Raw genomic sequence first — 17,409 nt, 5'->3', positions numbered from 1 at the left:
TTAAATCGGGAAAAAATAGAAAAGAAATCTGTGTAAAATATAAAATAGCTACATAATATAAAATAGCATACATAAAACACTCGGTTATAAGAAACAAATATTGTGCAATTTTTGAGTTTCTTATAAGCACCATAGGGGGCATTTCCAAATGCCCCATACGGAAATTCCCCGCGTGGGGCAGTTGAAATGTGACCCGCAGTATAAAATATAGACTGTTATGCCTCTTATGCCCCATAGTGGGCATTTCCAAATGCCCCATACGGAAATTCCCCGCGTGGGGCAGTTGAAATGTGACCCGCAGAATAAAATATAGACTGTTAAGGATGGTGGGGCTAGTATTCTTGTTTGGGGATGTTTTTCTTGGCATGGTGTGGGGCCATTTTCTTCGGATAGAGGGTACTATGGACCACCTTAAGTACAATTTTGGAAATGATAGGAGAACATTTATTTTGAATAAAAACATGATTTTCGGTTATAATAAAGGAATTGGAATTATTCTAAAAAAAAATCGTTTGACAGTTTATCATTATCTAACAACAAATCATTCCTAAATGATCTGTAAAAACAACATAACAAATTCTAATAATGCCACTTCAACTTCTTTTTACATAGTAACCATAGTTAAATATTCCCAATAGTTAATTATTCCTAATTTCAAAATTCATTCTTAATTTTACATCACTCACGTACCTATTACTATACTCTATCTTCAAAAAGTCATTCAAAGCGATTCATTTTAAATTATCATTTATTATACACGAGAAATGGCCATCCGCAAATGAAATTTTGTCTTTGCATATTATTGCAAAACTTTGCAGAATTTGATATGGAAAGTACAAAGCTTTTTTTGGTTGGTGCAACGAAATCGAAGAATTCTCTGCAAATTGGCAAAACTTTGCACTTTTCAGAAAAGTACTTTGTGCTTTGCAAATTGGTGTTTGGTGCAACAAAATTTGCAAAGAAGGAATTTTTGTTTTCCTTTTCAAAAAAATAATTTCTTCTTTGCAAATTGGAGTTTGGTGCAACAGAATTTGCAAAGTTAAAGTGCAAATTTGCAAATTGCAAAGTGTTTGGTGCATTAGGGCCCTGGTCTATACCAAAATTCAGCCCAGTAGGAATTTTTCCGCAGATAAAACCTAAAATTACTGGACCATGTATCAAAATACGGAGTAAAGCTGTTTTTAAGAACTAAAAGTTTATTTTTTTTAGAAAAAAATTAATTTTTCTTTATCAGACAATGTTTGAACCTAAAGCCTAGTACGCAGATCGCGCTAAAATTTATCTTTCATACAAATTTCCTCCAAAGATAAATTTTAGCGAGGATTTTTAGCCAGGTAGTACGCAGTTCACGCGCTAAATTCGAATTCTCATCTACTACTTTTGCAAAAAGTCTCCACTCAATTTAGCTCGCGAAATAATGCTCAGCGCATTTTTTCACAGATAAAGCCCAGTACGCAGATCGCGCTAAACTAAATTTTATCTCGACAATTTTTATCTCTACACGCGTTAGCTAAAAGCCAAGATAAATTTAAATTTAAAAATAACGGCTGAATCACAGTTTCATTTACTTATACCAGCTTACATTCGATATTACATTACATATTTTTTTTACCTGCAGAATACCTTTTTTACGTTCTCATTTTGTTTTATTCCTCTTCTTTTATATATTCCAAGGTTTTTTTTTGCCTCTTATTCCTTGCAGCAACAACAACAACCACATAAATGTCAAAATTTATCTGTGAAAAAATGCGCTGAGCATTATTTCGCGAGCTAAATTGAGTGGAGACTTTTTGCAAAAGTAGTAGATGAGAATTCGAATTTAGCGCGTGAACTGCGTACTACCTGGCTAAAAATCCTCGCTAAAATTTATCTTTGGAGGAAATTTGTATGAAAGATAAATTTTAGCGCGATCTGCGTACTAGGCTTAAATTTAGACATTTTTGTGGTTGTTGTTGTTGCTGCAAGGAATAAGAGGCAAAAAAAACCTTGGAATATATAAAAGAAGAGGAATAAAACAAAATGAGAGCGTAAAAAAGGTATTCTGCAGGTAAAAAAATATGTAATGTAATATTGAATGTAAGTTGGTATAAGTAAATGAAACTGTGATTCAGCCGTTATTTTTAAATTTAAATTTATCTTGGCTTTAAGCGAACGCGTGTAGAGATAAAAATTGTCGAGATAAAATTTAGTTTAGCGCGATCTGCGTACTGGGCTTAAACAATTAAATAATGTTAAAAAAAAATTTGTATTTAACTCTGTAAACAAAGTAGTTCGATTCCTTTGTTATAAAGAATACTTTTGTGTTTTATTTTATTAAAAAGGTTAGTTTATTGCCTATTATTTTATATTTATATAATATATTTTATAATATATATATTATATTTATATAATATAATTAAAAACACCATTAATTTTTTTGAATGGATCGTTTTTCGTTTCGCTTTTGCTGCTTTACAAAATACGAGCAAAACCTATGTTTTCTCTTCGGATTTGCCGTATGTGAGAAGAATATGTCTAAAAATTTCTTTTTTTAAAGCAAAGGAGGGATCCATAAATCTTTAATTGCAGTCGCGATACTTGTCGATAGTGTAATCGTTTAAGAATTTAATGCAAAAAATAGTCATTTTCAATATTAAAATGTTAAAAACTCAAATATTTTCTAAAACTTTATCTAAAGTGCTTACTTTCAAATTTTAAGTGTTTGTACTATGTAAATTTTAATATGTTTAATACAAAATTATCAATTTCATAGAAGGTCTTAATACAAACACTTTGAAAAGAAAAATGTTCATTTTAATTTTTAAGTGAACGCTTTAAATTCTCAGAGAATATCTTAACTACTTACAGAAATGCAGATTAATACCTGCATACAAACACACACAAAAAAGTCAAGAAAAATACCCCGTTATGAAAAACAGTAACCCGTTATTTTCAACTCCAAATATCATTCATTTTAAAGTGTACACTTTTAAAATCAAAGTGTCTTTCTTCAATTTTAAAATGTTTAACTGAAAATAATCAATTTAAAAGTGTTCACTTGATACATTTTCCTGCATGTAAAAAAAATTTTGACTCCGAAATTCAAAATGTTTGTGCTTCATTTTGAAAGTAAATTTTGTATCGTTTTCCTTTAGTGAATTGAGAGCATACTCTCGATACGTGAGTGAATGATATATTTTTTTTTTTACTATAATTTCAGATCGATATTGATTTTAAGTTTATGCATCCAGGCAGAGAACATCTATTAAAAAGCCAATGGGATGATTTTAAAATATCACCAAAACAATATTAGAAATCCAAACTCAAAAATTTTACTGGTGCAGGGAAAAGAAACAAACAAAATTGGTAAGTTTTGAGAAGCAAAAAAAAAACAATCTTTTCGCCCAAAATATTTAAAATTATTACTTTTGAAATTTTTGAGTTTTCTTTGCACTCGTCTACCCACACCACCCCCCCCCCATCTCTTCGAGGCAAAAAAAGGAAATTCAAGCATTTCAAAAATAAAGTTCACCCTAGTCTGTATACATGTCTTGTTAAACTCTATCCTTCTTCCATCTACCCGCTTCGAGAGATTGTGCTCATAATACCAACCATCAGTAACTATAAAATCAAAGTAGACGAGCTTACAACAATATACTAGCAACGTAAGTTAACAATCCAGCCATTCATTGTAGCTGAAGCATTTTATGTTTTTTTGGCAAAACGCTGTACAAACTTGATAGCTTTATAGAGGGCCTCGATATATGCTTTAAGATCTTTCAAGTTTTTAACTTAGAATATCGATCCTAAGAACTGTGAACTGCCTTGGAATTTTATCCCACAGTTTTTTTATGAAATAAACACGGCTTCCAATTTAAAAAGTCCAAATCTATCTTTACTTTATCCTTCACTTATTTCATTCCTTATTTGCACTTATTTTTTACTATCGTGAACTAAAAAAAAAAAAAGAGTTTTGCATTAAAGAAACATCAGTAACTAAAAAATAAAAGTCCTCCCATGAATTTATATCAGATAAATAATGGTAAAACTTATGCTAGGCTTCAGACCTTGTAAAAACTTAATGTAAACTTTATAAAAAAACCTTATACGATAAGATGAAACTGTAAAATATTTCTTTTGATAAATATATGCTAGGCTTAAAGCTTTGTTAAAACTTAAAGTTAACTTAATTTTAAAAAAATTATATTTTTTGTTGCATGCTAAAAAATTGCAATAAAAAAATTTAGTATGAAACTGAAATTATCTTTTCTTTTTTTATTTTAAATACTACTATCATTTTTTATTTTAAATTATAAAATACTTATGCTTTAAAATATATAGATCATTTTTCTATATGGATTTTGCAAGTTTGAACGCTTTAAAGACCTTTACATTTCAAAGTGAACGTTTTTGAATTGATATTAAAAGTGTACCATTTAATTTTTAAAGCAAACCATTTTAAATTAAATTTGAAAATGAACGCTTTAAAGATGCTTTTAATTTTAAAGTGAACGCTTTTGAATGGATTTTAAAAGTGTACCATTTAATTTTTAAAGCAAACGATTTTAAATTTAATTTAAAAATGAACGCTTTAGAACACTTTAAATTTTAAAGTGAACGCTTTTGAAAAAGTTTTAAAAGTGTACCATTTGACTTTTAAAGTGAGCCATTTTAAATTTAATTTAAAAGTGAATGCTTAAAAAACACTTTACATTTTATATTAAATACTTTCAAATCAAATTTAAAAGTGTCATTTTGATATTGCAAGTGTTCCTTTTAAACGTTAAAGTGTTTTTATTTCAAAAGTGAGCGACTTTAAATTTTAACGATTTCACTTTGAAATTTAAAATGCTTCACACGGACGTGAAAAAATTTAAAGTGTCACTTTTAATTTGAAAGTATATCGTTATAGTGATGTTTTTTTGATAAACACTTTTAATTTTAAAGTTTTTTGTATGGGGGTTTAAAGTGTTTTTCCCTCAGTGATAGTTGATGTAAACACATACAGCCATATTTATAAAAAAATCTTAAAGGTTGTTTAACTTTAAACCACCTCTAAAAAGGTCTTAAGTACAAAATGTGTATTTATAAAGAATTTACACATTTAAGCAACGTTGCTTAACGATTGCTTAACTTAAACGCCATTCACCACGTTTAGAGCTTGCTTAGAGCCATTTTAAGAATGATTTGACCACATATGAATTATTATTAAGATCGTGAGCTCAGTATCATGCTATTAATTTATCTAGGGTTTTGATGTGAAGACTACATTTTGTTTTGAAATTAAATTATTCCCTAAAAGGAGCTTGTATTTTAAATTGAAACTAAAGAATTGAAAAATATTAATAAAAAAGAATTAGAATGGTTAGTAAAAATCAACTCCCTCTTTTGGCTTTGATCTGCGTATTTTATTGAGGAACCCGACGACGTAAGCAGAATCATCGTCAACGAGCTAATCAGTGTTTTTATTTGCAGTCAAATTTATGAATAGGTATTTGTTTACAAATACATACTTACAAAATGTCAAAAACCACGTGATGTTTCTAAAATGTAGTAGTATTTTGTACTAGATTAGTTAATTTCCCCTCATTTTTTGACACTATACTATCGTTTAGTTAATCATCTGTGGGAAATCAATTATAAATCCAAATTTAAGCAACGTTGCTTAAAGGCGTTAAGCAAGCTTAACTAAACAACCATTGAGAACCAATTTAAGCAAATCTAATAAATACGGCTGATACTCTTTATTTCTTTTAGTCTTACAATTGGTATTTCACTTTCATCTATCTTATCAACAAACTGTAAGCTATTTTCAGCCGCGTTAGTTGGGTATGGCTTTTGTTAACTTTAATAAATAAAAAGACAACCGACCTCTTTAAAGTAAACGAGAAAACTCCTCATATATTAAGCCATAAATCCAAGAAGTAATATAGAATATAGAATACATAGTATAGATTTACAAAAGTGTTATAATTTAGTAAAGCTTTTAGTAGAGAGTTGCCAAGTTAGATAAATTATTTAAATCTTAATTCAATTTTGTTTAACACTCCCACTTTTAGATAATTTATCCCATTAATCGATTTCTTTTCATTAGTTTCAATTCAAATTTGTACAATTCAATAATAATTTAAATATTAACTTTAATTTAATTCAACTCCAATTAACAATCTTAAGTTTTTAAATTTTTCTTTAGCGAGTGCTTTCGTTAGAATATCAGCTTTTTGTTGTTCAGAAGGAACGAAATTTATCGAAAATTCACCCTTTTCATAGCGTTCACGGATGAAGTGATATCGGACGTCTATATGTTTCGTTCGTTTATGAAACTCTGGGTTCTTGACGAGGCGAATTGCTCCTTGGTTGTCCATGTTTAAAACAGATTCGCAAAGGCCATGAGGGATCATTTCAAATAGAAGCTGACGTAGCCAAATCATGTCCTTCACCGCTTGAGAGGCTGCCACATATTCTGACTCTGTGGTGGAAAGCGAAACACATTTTTGCCTCTGAGATGACCAAGACAACGGCCCATCTCCAAGCAAAAAGATAAACCCTGTGGTAGATCGTCTTGTTCCAGGATCTCCTGCATAGTCAGCGTCACTGAAACAAACTAAAGAATAATATTGAGTTTTTTTAAAAACAATACCCATTTTGCGCGTTCCGCTGATGTACTTCAAAATTCTCTTCACAGCATTGACGTGATCATTATTTGGTGCATCTAGATATCGAGACACAACTCCCACTGCGAACGCAATGTCTGGACGCGTCGCCACTGCTAAGTACATGAGAGAACCCACTGCTTCTCTGTAGGGAAATTTAACTGCCTCCGAAGGAACGACTTCCACTGATTGATAGGATTCAGCTGAAGTAGAAACTGGTTTACAGCAACTCATGTTGAAACGGTTCAAAATTCGGTCGATATAAATTGATTGTCCCACATGAATTTCACCATCGGATTTTCTCAAAATTTCCATCCCAAGAAAACAACCAGCTTCCAAAACTGTTACCTCAAACTTCTTTTGCAGAAATTCCACGAACTCAATTGCATCTTTTTTACTTTTTGTAGCCACCAGCCCATCATCTATGTATACAGCAAGGATAATTCTGCGTCAGCTGATAAGAAAATGCAAGGATCCATCTTGCTCGGCTTCAGATTGAATTCCTTGAGAACTCCGGTCAGCTTCTTATTCCAACAGCGAGACGCCTGCTTTAACCCGTATAGGCTCTTTTGCAGCTTACAAACTTGGTTTGTTCCATCACTGTAACCCTCTGGCTGGTGCATGAAAATCTCTTCATTTAGATCGCCGTGTAAAAACGCAGTTTTAACATCAAACTGAGTTAATACAAGCCCTTCTTTAGCTGCTATAGCAAGAATCGATCGAATCGATGTAAACTTCGCCACTGGACTAAACGTCTCTCCATAATCGATTCCATATTCCTGCGTGTAGCCCTGTGCAACTAATCTTGCCTTAAACCTTCGTTTTTCACCGCCTAGATCTTTTATTTTGTAGACCCATTTGTTCCCAATAATTTTCCTGTTAGCAGGGCGAGCTACTTTACACCATGTAAGGTTTTCTTGAAGACTTTTCATTTCCTCTTCCATCGCTTCTTTCCATTGCACCTTTTCTGAACAAGAAATAGCATCCTTGTAGCTTTGTGGTTCTTCCTGCATGAAAAATGCATGTTTTTCCATAAAATTGCAACTCCTTGGTGGTTTCGGTGGTTTTGGTGGTCTGTCAATGTGTACAGTGCGAAGTCTATGTCTGAGTGGAATGGAAATATCATGAAGCTCTTCTAAATCGTCCTCTGATTCAGCAAGAGATTGGTATTCTTCGTCTTCTACTCCTCCTGTTGCTTGATCTTCATCATCGTCCTCTGGTCTCCCTACACTATCTGTCACAGTTTCTGTTTCTATAGATGGGTCATCTATTTGCTCTTCTAATGGCACAATTTGTACTTCTGATGACACAGACACATCTTTTATTGTAGAGCCATCGTTTTCAATTTTATGAAAAACACATGTGGTTGGAGATTTCTCGACGCCACTGTTCAATGATTTTTGATGTTGACTTTGATGCTCGATTTCCCTAAAAGTAACATCTCTGACGATCTCCACTTTTCGTCTTGATGGTATCCAAATGCGATAACCCTTTGATGTTTCAGAATACCCCATGAAAATCCCTTTCTCGGCTTTCCTGTCCCACTTTCGACGCTTTTGCTTAGGGACATGCATAAAAGCCTCAATTCCAAAAGTTTTTAACTCTACGTTACTGACCTTACCTCCACACCACATTTCATAAGGGGTTTTATCCCCCAAAGACATATCCGCAGTGCGGTTTAAGATATAGACAGCCGTGTTAACAGCCTCAGCCCAAAACTGCTTGCCTAAACCCTTCGCATTCAACATTGTTCGAGCTGCCTCGACCACTGTGCGGTTGTCCCGCTCAATGATCCCATTTTGCTCTGGTGTATTCGTTATACTGGTTTCGTGACGAATATGCCGTTCCCTCAGGAGCAAATTAACTGATTCGTTGACAAATTCTAGCCCATTGTCAGTACGAAGAGTTTTAACTACCTGTCTACTTTCGGAATGAGCGAGATCTAGGAAATCCTCAATCGACGAGCATACATCTGATTTCTTCTTTAAAAATTTCACCACTCTGAAATGTGAGAAGTGGTCTTTCAAAAGAAGAAAATATCTGGCACCCCCTAATGATGCTTCCTCCATGGGACCACAAACATCCGCATGGACAAGTTCTCCAGGTTGCTTAGCTTCAAAGGAACTCTTTGGAAAGGGCAGTCGATGTTGCTTTCCATAAACACAGGCATCACAGGAAAAATCTTTGTCATCAACAAAACTTATGTTATGTTCTTTGAGATGAGAACGTACCTTTTTTATATTCTGGTGTGCCATCCTTTCATGCCATACCTTCAATAACAACGGCTTTGCAGTTGCCAAATTAGCCGTCGGCTCTTGTATTTGGACACGAAAACACATCTTGAAATGCTGTGTCTCACGTTCTCCTACTGCCACCACCTCTCCATTCTCCTTTATAAATTCGCACCTCATATTGTCAGACACAAATTTAAGGCCTTTATCCAGGGCACAACTTTGCGAAAAAAGATGAACCGAAATTTTTGGTACATACAAAACCTTAGATAAATATTTTTCATTCCACTTTTTGCCATTAAATGACAAAATGTTAATATCACCCATGCCTAAAGCTAGTATCTTGTCACCACTTCCAACTCTAATGTCTACAGGGACAGAAAAAGATTCATAATTTGCGAACCATTCCTTCCGATGGGTCATATGGTCGCTGGCTCCAGAATCAAGGTACCAATTGTCATTAACCACATCATTTTTTGCTAACAACGCATTTCCCACACTTGATTCACCCCTTACAGCCTCACTTCCATTTCCAGTCCCCGAACTATCAACATTTCCTAGAGTAATTTTCCTCATTTCTTGTTCCTCATCTTTACTTCCAGTCTTCACTCGATCAAAGTCTTTTGTAGTTTTCCTCCCGTTTACCTCTTCACTTTTACTTCCAGTCCTCATACTTTCACCATTAGATAAAGTTATTTTCTTCCTGTCAGCGGTCTCACCTTCACTTCCAGTCCATACACGATCACCAATTGCTAATGTTGATTTCCTCCTACCAGCTGCCTCACCTTCAGTTCCAGTCGCCACTTGAACGTAATCATCATCATTCTCAGCATTACACATGAGCGCATCACCTACTTTTGCCCCACCTCTGCTTCCAGTCTTCTTAAAATCGGAGAGCTTTTTGGGACAATCTCTTTTCCAATGCCCCATTTCATTACATCTATAACACATTCCAGGCTTGGAATTTTTCGATTTCTGCTGCTTCCTATTTCTTCGCTTTGCAATCAATGCTGACGTACTTGTACCTGTAACCGAAGAGCTAGACATTCTTGTTTCTTCCATGACTAAACGTGATGTCAAATTATCTAAGGTTTGTTGGTCTTTCGTCGTTGATTCCCATGCAGAAAAAAAATGCTTAAAACTTTCTGGTAGAGTCATCAAAATTTTTGTGATTACCATGCTTTCTGTAATTTCTTCCTCTATATCGCGCAATTGCCTAGTTATATTCTCGAGTTTCGATATATGTGTTGCTACGTCATCATCAGGTTCCATCACAAACGCATAACACCTTTGCAACAACATATGCACATTTGCCCTTGATGTTTGCTCATATACCGACTGAAGCTTTACCCACATTTCTCTGGCAGTAGCACAATTCACAATATGTCGAAGCGGAGTCGGACCAACACTCATTGCAATAATGTGCTGCGCTTTGCAATCAGTTTTTGCCCATACTGACAAACGGATATCATATCCCACCTGATTTTCAGTTTCTAATTTAACTGGCTTATTATTAGCACCATTGACAAAATCAAATAATTCTGAGGCACTTAATAAAATCTTCACTTGGAATTTCCATATAGCATAGTTCTCAGAATTATGCAGTTTATCAACTTTGAAAATTTCATTTTCCATATTCAATATAATTTATAATTGCACGAAATTGGAGAAGGGTATTCGAAGACAAAAGGGAAAAAAAGGGGAGGGCTTTAAAATATTAAATTATCTAAACGATTGTAAACGATATTGTAAATGACATTCATTTGTCCTTTATACAATCGCGTGACTTTCACTTGTCTTCTATACAGTCGCGTTATCTGGGCCCATAACCTGTTAACTTTAATAAATAAAAAGACAACCGACCTCTTTAAAGTAAACGAGAAAACTCCTCATATATTAAGCCATAAATCCAAGAAGTAATATAGAATATAGAGTACATAGTATAGATTTACAAAAGTGTTATAATTAAGTAAAGCTTTTAGTAGAGAGTTGCCAAGTTAGATAAATTATTTAAATCTTAATTCAATTTTGTTTAACAGCTTTAAAACATTCGCAAGATGCTCCGCGAAAAGGTTAGCTTTTTCTTTAGGGTTACCGATCCATTTCCCATCTTGAGATTTCAAGGGCGAGTTTTGTAACTGCGGTCTTTTCAGGCGCTTGGTAGCTTTCCATAGCGAAAAATAATTACCTTCGACACTAATGTGATTTTGTTTGATTCCTTTAGTTACGAAAAAGGCTGGTATTTTGTTAGTATCGGAAGACCTATCTTAAACTCTTTCTTTTTCATACCAATGCTAATAGTTGTTACTTGCATATTTTTATTAGTAAGCTTGGTTTCTTCATATTGTTTTAAGCTTTCTTTTATAAGAATCGCCGATCAACCTCTTGCCTTGTCAGCGTGGTAACATGAATAGTTTTCTATTACATTATCTAGACTTTGCCCATTGGAGAAATGAGTTTCGGACACCAGGCAAATATCTATAAAGATTTTTAATTCGAATAAGTGTTGTAAAAGACCGTTTGCATTCCATGTAGCGATTTTAAGTGTCCATCATTGTTTTTTAAGAGCGACTTTTTCGCTTAACTGTTTGATATGCAAATCCTGTTTATCAATTCTTTGAAGAATGAGTTGTAGCATTTCTTTTCTCTTCATTCTTCCGCACATTATTTGGAATCTGAGAATAGGCTTTATTTTCATAGCTTTTACTTTGGACAGCTTTTTTAGGCGGTTCATTCTTAGTATTGTTTTCAGCAGTTAAATAGGTATTTACTGTGTTTCTGGGTTTGTCTCTAGCAGATGTATTTTTGCTTCTGAACTCTTGGAATTTTTTGGCAACTGGGCAGCCTCTATAGCTTGCCGGGTGATTACCCTGGCAGTTCACACATTTTGCTTTCTGATCTTTGCTCATCGGACAATTTTTAGTTGAATGTTTTCCTTCTCACTTTAAACAAGCAAACTCGCGGTTGCAGTATTTTTGGGTATGACCAAAAGCTTGGCAACGTTTGCACTGCGGAACAACTTTAGATTTTCGGAGTGGTTCAATTTTAACAGCTATGCCCAAGATTGATCTTACTTTATAAATCTCCTCGACAAGCTTTGTTTACTGTCAAAAGTTAGTATGAATAAAGGTAGTAACCTCATACTTGTCGTCGATTCCCCAGAGGAGTTTTTAATTGTCTCATTCTTAAATAGATTGACTGCATCAAGGGCTTGTACAAGATCTTCCACTACTTCCTCGGGAGAGCGTGAGGAATGAAGACTTCTGGCTACTACTTTTATTGGCATTGTAGCTTTGTTCTCATATGAGTGTCATTGAATTTGGTGTTTGCTCAGATCCTCAGTGACAGATCTATCGACTGTGACTTTCCAGTTGTCTTTGTTGTACGATGTGTATTTGCAAGCTTTTTTAGTACATTTTTCTATTATTTTCTTAAGATCTCCAAAAATTGGAAATCGTGAGATCATAGTTGGTGGTGGTGTATTTTGCTGCCTTAAGCGTGAGAATTTGATTTAACAACAGCTACCACATTATTCGCTTCTTTAGTTTATGTTAACAGCTCTTTATTGTTTTCGGTTTTAGAGCTTTTCTGATTTCTTGAACAAGTCTCAGGACTACGTTTACGTTTCTTTGTGTAACGCTTATTTTTCTTTTTCTCAGTTACAAACAAGAGCTCTTCTTCATCAGTTTGATATTCACGCTCAATATATTTTGGACTTAACTGAAACGTGGACTCTGAATCTTTCTTGTCAAGTAAGGAAACTTTCTCTTCGAATTTTTTCACTTGCAGCTGAAGACTTTGAACTAGAACTTCAAGTTGTTTTCTTGTCGCTATTTCAATTTGCCATTCTTCAAAGTAGTTATTTGATTGGTCTATCTCTTTGTCTTCGATGGAACTCTATTGATCTGTAATGTCGATGTCTTCATTTTTCTTGGTCCCTTTTTCGCTGATGTGTTTAACATCAATAGCATTGTTTGGGGTTGTCGATGATGTAACCCCTGAAGTAAATTTGTTTGGGGGAGTTCTCCTCCCCAGAATCCATAGGACCGACCTCTAAAGAGAGTGGATTTACCAGTTTCACTGGATTGCCACCTGGGGTATTTAATCTAGTCGTATTGTTCATTGCCATAATTTTTTTAACTTTCTTTTCGTACCATAAATAGGTCAGTTACTTCTATCCATAGTTTATATTCAGCCGCCCCACAGGGTACAGACGCTGACCAGTGTGCCGCACAATATGTGTCAGACGCTCTTGGATTTAATTGTGAGGTGGTGCATTCAGAGCGATATTTCTGTTCTTTTGCTCCTAGTTCCTGAAAAGATAACTCAGGTGACTCAGCTCATGGATCGAAGGGATCCAACGTTCGTCGTTAGTTGGATATCCAGCGGGCACCGCGAGAAGGTGACGATGCGATTTTGCCACGTTCAAAAAAATGCATAAATTTTCCATGTGTTGCAATGGTACCATTTCAAAAGTGTTCTTTCCCGCTAAAAAAAAAAAAAAAACAACCTTTAACACGAAATATTTTGGTGGACATATTTTATTATTGTTTTCTGTGGTACATGAAACGTCCTTACAAAATTTTATCAGCCTACCACTTTTTTCCAAAGAGCAATTGGAAATATTCTGATTCTTGCTCTTTAAGTAAAAGATTATGAATAAGGAGTCCAATAACATTTTACATGATTGTCGAGACATTTTGGCATTAATTTTATTCGATCGGGCGTTAAAAAATACCTCGAAATCATGTATCATATGAATAAATATGTTTTATTACTTATACTATGATATATGCAATAAAGCAAGTGCAACACAGAAAAACTCTTGTATCTACCCTTCCAAGGTGGCCTAATATCTCAAAATAACTCTTATATTGAGTACTACCAATGATGTAAATTTCATGCTTTTATCAAAAAGTTCACTATTGAGCTGTTTTTTAATGCTAAGCCACCTCACTACTACCACCTATGGTTAGTATATAACGAAATAAACTTAAACTTTCGAAAGCAAAGCGTTGTTTTGGTCTGTTTTAAAGATTCTAAGGAAAAAAAATTTGCTTACGTTTAATTTTAACCTCTATTTAAATGCTTTTTATTTTGGAATTTCACGTGAATCGAATAGCAGAATAGGGCCGATATACATTATAACTGTCAAATCGGTACTTTTCATTGAACTAAATATTTACAGTCAACTCCAGAAGTAGTTCATGTTTTTTTTGTATTGAATGTATTTCCTAATACGTATTTTACGGATGTAAGAAACACTTATATAAGAAAAACTTGCTTATAAGAAACACAACCAAAAAACCGTGTATTTCCGATGTACCTATTTAATTTTAAAAGTCATCTTATATAAGAAACTCACATTTATGCGGAACACGGTTATAAGAAACATCTTTTTAGGTACCAATATCAATTTTTAGAATTAAAAAGAACTCCTATAAGAAATTAAATTCATCGAACAAACCTTTATCAAAGCTTTTTTTTTAAATAATTTATGTAACTTACCAATTTATTAGCAAAGATATTGTTTTTATCGTTTGTTTTTTATTTTTTTTTTCCTTTAGTGAATTGAGAGCATACTCTCGATACGTGAGTGAATGATATATTTTTTTTTTTACTATAATTTCAGATCGATATTGATTTTAAGTTTATGCATCCAGGCAGAGAACATCTATTAAAAAGCAAATGGGATGATTTTAAAATATCACCAAAACAATATTAGAAATCCAAACTCAAAAATTTTACTGGTGCAGGGAAAAGAAACAAACAAAATTGGTAAGTTTTGAGAAGCAAAAAAAAACAATCTTTTCGCCCAAAATATTTAAAATTATTACTTTTGAAATTTTTGAGTTTTCTCTGCACTCGTCTCCCCACACCCCCCCCCCCCCCCCCCACCCATCTCTTCGAGGCAAAAAAAGGAAATTCAAGCATTTCAAAAATAAAGTTCACCCTAGTCTGTATACATGTCTTGTTAAACTCTATCCTTCTTCCATTTACCCGCTTCGAGAGTAGATGGAAGCAGTAAACGGAAACCAACAATCCAAGATGCCAACGAGAGATTTGTGCTCATAATACCAACCATCAGTAACTATAAAATCAAAGTAGACGAGCTTACAACAATATACTAGCAACGTAAGTTAACAATCCAGCCATTCATTGTAGCTGAAGCATTTTATGTTTTTTTTGGCAAAACGCTGTACAAACTTGATAGCTTTATAGAGGGCCTCGATATATGCTTTAAGATCTTTCAAGTTTTTAACTTAGAATATCGATCCTAAGAACTGTGAACTGCCTTGGAATTTTATCCAACAGTTTTTTTATGAAATAAACACGGCTTCCAATTTAAAAAGTCCAAATCTATCTTTACTTTATCCTTCACTTATTTCATTCCTTATTTGCACTTATTTTTTACTATCGTGAACTTAAAAAAAAAAGAGTTTTGCATTAAAGAAACATCAGTAACTAAAAAATAAAAGTCCTCCCATGAATTTATATCAGATAAATAATGGTAAAACTTATGCTAGGCTTCAGACCTTGTAAAAACTTAATGTAAACTTTATAAAAAAACCTTATACGATAAGATGAAACTGTAAAATATTTCTTTTGATAAATATATGCTAGGCTTAAAGCTTTGTTAAAACTTAAAGTTAACTTAATTTTGAAAAATTATATTTTTTGTTGCATGCTAAAAAATTGCAATAAAAAAATTTAATATGAAACTAAAATTATCTTTTCTTTTTTTATTTTAAATACTACTATCATTTTTTATTTTAAATTATAAAATACTTATGCTTTAAAATATATAGATCATTTTTCTATATGGATTTTGCAAGTTTGAACACTTTAAAGACCTTTACATTTCAAAGTGAACGTTTTTGAATTGATATTAAAAGTGTACCATTTAATTTTTAAAGCAAACCATTTTAAATTAAATTTGAAAATGAACGCTTTAAAGATGCTTTTAATTTTAAAGTGAACGCTTTTGAATGGATTTTAAAAGTGTACCATTTAATTTTTAAAGCAAAATGAACGCTTTAGAACACTTTAAATTTTAAAGTGAACGCTTTTGAAAAAGTTTTAAAGTGAGCCATTTTAAATTTAATTTAAAAGTGAATGCTTAAAAAACACTTTACATTTTATATTAAATACTTTCAAATCAAATTTAAAAGTGTCATTTTGATATTGCAAGTGTTCCTTTTAAACGTTAAAGTGTTTTTATTTCAAAAGTGAGCGACTTTAAATTTTAACGATTTCACTTTGAAATTTAAAATGCTTCACACGGACGTGAAAAAATTTAAAGTGTCACTTTTAATTTGAAAGTAAATCGTTACAGTGATGTTTTTTTGATAAACACTTTTAATTTTAAAGTTTTTTTGTATGGGGGTTTAAAGTGTTTTTCCCTCAGTGATAGTTGATGTAAACACATACTCTTTATTTCTTTTAGTCTTACAATTGGTATTTCACTTTCATCTATCTTATCAACAAACTGTAAGCTATTTTCAGCCGCGTTAGTTGGGTATGGCTTTAAAACATTCGCAAGATGCTCCGCGAAAAGGTTAGCTTTTTCTTTAGGGTTACCGATCCATTTCCCATCTTGAGATTTCAAGGGCGAGTTTTGTAACTGCGGTCTTTTCAGGCGCTTGGTAGCTTTCCATAGCGAAAAATCGGTTGAAGCATCAGTCGTTAAATTCTTTAGGAACGTACTGGGTGAATCATTTTAGAATCTATAATTTTTTTTAAGATTGTTGCTTATACGGTTAAACGTTGTTTTATCATCTGGAAATCTAGTATTTTGCCATTTTCTTCGAGCTCTTCTTTTCTCTATTATCAACTCTCTTATCTCTAAATGATATTTTATTTCATTTTGTCTTCTATTAGAAAATGTTGGAAAACTTTCTTCAGCGGCCTGTTGCACATCAGCAATAAATTGTTCCACTTCATGGTCAATTTGCTCGATTGTATCCATGGGAGATCTTAAATTTATAAAACTTAAAAGCCTTTCTCTAAAACCACTCCAGCTTGTTTTCTTATTTACAAGCTTTGGATTACTTTTTTCTATTACTTCCGATTCACTTAGTGATAGATCATAATTACCTTCGACACTAATGTGATTTTGTTTGATTCCTGTAGTTACGAAAAAGTCTGGTATTTTGTTAGTATCGGAAGACCTATCTTAAACTCTTCCTTTTTCATACCAATGCTAATAGTTGTTACTTGCATATTTTTATTAGTAAGCTTGGTTTCTTCATAATGTTTTAAGCTTTCTTTTATAAGAATCGCCGATCAACCTCTTGCCTTGTCAGCTGGATGTGGAGCGTGGTAACATGAATAGTTTTCTATTACATTATCTAGACTTTGCCCATTGGAGAAATGAGTTTCGGACACCAGGCAAATATCTATAAAGATTTTTAATTCGAATAAGTGTTGTAAAAGACCGTTTGCATTCCATGTAGCGATTTAAAGTGTTTTGTCCATCATTGTTTTTTAAGAGCGACTTTTTCGCTTAACTGTTTGATATGCAAATCCTGTTTATCAATTCTTTG

The sequence above is a fragment of the Episyrphus balteatus genome, chromosome 1 (genome assembly GCF_945859705.1).
Source record: "Episyrphus balteatus chromosome 1, idEpiBalt1.1, whole genome shotgun sequence".
Lineage (NCBI taxonomy): Eukaryota > Metazoa > Arthropoda > Insecta > Diptera > Syrphidae > Episyrphus > Episyrphus balteatus.
The sequence above is the reverse complement of the archived record's forward strand: the minus strand, read 5'-3'. Positions refer to the sequence as shown.